Below are 2296 nucleotides of genomic sequence, written 5' to 3'. Positions count from 1 at the left end.
AAGGAGAGAGGGGAGAGGGCAAAGGGGGAGGGGGAAGGAGAGAGGGAGGGGAAGGAGAGAGGGGGAAGGAGAGAGGGGAGAGGGCAAAGGGGGAGGGGGAAGGAGAGAGGGAGGAGAAGGGGAAGGAGAGAGGGAGGAGAGGGGGAAGGAGAGAGGGAGGGGAGGGGGAAGGAGAGAGGGAGGGGAAGGAAGGAAAGAAGGAGAGAGGAAGTGATGAAGGAAGGAAAGAAGGAGAGAGGAAGTGATGAAGGAAGGAAAGGCTCTGTTATTTCTGCTTCTGCTGATCTGAGTGCTTCTTCCTCCGCCGGTGAAACACAGTTTTTACTCCTCGCCGCTGCTGGCCCGGGGCGGCACGCTCCCCCCCCCCCCCTCTCCGGCTGAGGGGTAGATGTGTTTTACAAAGAGGGGTTGTGTCTGCGGGGCGTTTTAGTCATCCTGAGCAGAATAACAGGCAGCGCTCGCTAACTACAGGCAGGGAGATGCAACACACTCACAGTGATTTAGGAAAACACACTGTAAGCGACTCTGCAGCCGCCGGCGCTGATTAAAGCGTCAGAATCACAGACAGACAGAAAGAATGCTGTTTGTTGAACTTAACGAGGAGAACGTCACGAAGGTCGACGACTTCTGTCCCTGCGGTTTTTATCCTGGTCCCTGTTTAACTGAGAAACGTTCCTGAACGACTCCCAGCTGTTTTATCACTGTGGTTCTGGTTTACTTGATGAAAGGTCAGTTAGCACATGTTGTCATGATAAAACCTTTCACATCATTAGATATCAAGAATTATCAGGATAAATGTCAAATCATTCAGTTTCTGCTCCTCACTGAAAGTTAATGTGGTTTAAACTTTTCTCTCTGCTCAGAACAAACCTGAGATTAAATCTGTTTTCAACTATTGTGCAGCAGGAAAATTAAGTTAAATCTGTTTTCTTCAACACAATAAATATCTTAACAGACAAACTAAGTACTGATTTGTGTAGTCCCAGAGCCAGGACTGAGCACAAGACCGGGTTCAGGTTTTACAGCTCTGTCATTTTGACACACTGCATCATAAAGTTCAAAAGTATGGGAGGGACGTGCAGATGCAAGATCAGCGATAACTGTAAAATCCTTTTATTCTCAGAAAACTGCATTTGGAAAACAATATTTTTCAACTACACAGAATGTTAGAGATCCTTGTAGCCAGATTTTAATTATATATTTCTTGTATATTTTGTTCTGTGGCTGAAAATCCATCTGTCCACTTATGGAGCTAAATCAGGGCCAAATGTTTTGCTAATTTGAAAGAAGAAAAAAAAACTGTAAGAGAAAAATTACAACTTGTAATTGAACATTTAAGTTTTGGTCTTAAACTTGAAAAATAAAACCATGTAATCAAAATAAAAATAAGTGTTTAAGTGTTTTGTTTTCAGTTTAAATAAAATGTTGATTAAATTATGGAATTATTTTGAATAAATTATAAATTTTAATCTTGACTAATTGTTTTAAGTTCCACTTTTTAATCAAATTTTTTTTAGATAAGTTTTTTTTTTTTTCAGTTTCAGACTTTTGGCCCTGATTTTGCGGAGGGGGCGTGGCTTCAACTGAGAGGGGCGTGGAATCATGAGTGACACCCCAACAAAGAAGACAGAAGACTCATGTTGCCTTCAGGTCCTGTTGGTGATAACTGTGACTGATTGACTGTAAACAAACTGATGCCAGTGACAAAGCTCAATAAGCGGCGCCACTTTTGGACGTTTTGGCCAAATGGTGAATTCTATTTTGTATGTGTTTATTTAAAATGATGATATAATTTGGACTTGAAAACTTGTTGTTGTTTATGTCTTTATTTTTTATCGTCCGCTAACAAACTACACCCGCATGTGAACGAACACGTTTCCCAGCATGCCTCAGGTGTTCTACTTCCTCTGCTCCGCCAGCAGCTCTGCACGTTCTTTAAGACTGCAGCCGTTAACGCGGTCACACTTCAGTTAGCTGCACACTGTAGCTTCAGAGTGATGATGAGGTCGCCGGACGGATCCTGCGTTCCCAGGTGGATCGTTAGTGTCGTGTTTCCAGCTCGCTCACCTTGAAGTCTTCCGGCAGCAGCAGCTTGCAGGTGCGCAGGAAGCTGAGGATATAGCGGAAGATGTCTCCGTCTCTGTCGATGAAGTAGTGCTGCTTCAGACTGTCCAGCACGATGGGCTCGGTGCCGTTGAACAGGCGACTGATCCTGCGGAGAGCAGAACAACAGGAAGTCACGCCACCGGGGAGCCTCGCTGCCGCCCCGGGTCACACGATCCTTCATCACTCTGTC

General features: G+C 44.6%; 1 protein-coding gene across 1 annotated transcript in view; it reads right to left on the bottom strand.

Annotated features, from left to right (window-relative positions):
- LOC123961926 (BTB/POZ domain-containing protein kctd15-like) overlaps positions 1–2296 on the bottom strand; it is a 12779-nt gene that overhangs the window by 2976 nt on the left and 7507 nt on the right. The window lies entirely within an intron of this gene.

Source organism: Micropterus dolomieu, linkage group LG22 (genome assembly GCF_021292245.1).
Source record: "Micropterus dolomieu isolate WLL.071019.BEF.003 ecotype Adirondacks linkage group LG22, ASM2129224v1, whole genome shotgun sequence".
NCBI classification, from domain to species: domain Eukaryota; kingdom Metazoa; phylum Chordata; class Actinopteri; order Centrarchiformes; family Centrarchidae; genus Micropterus; species Micropterus dolomieu.
Note: the sequence above shows the minus strand (reverse complement) of the source record. Positions and strands in the feature narration are given on the sequence as shown.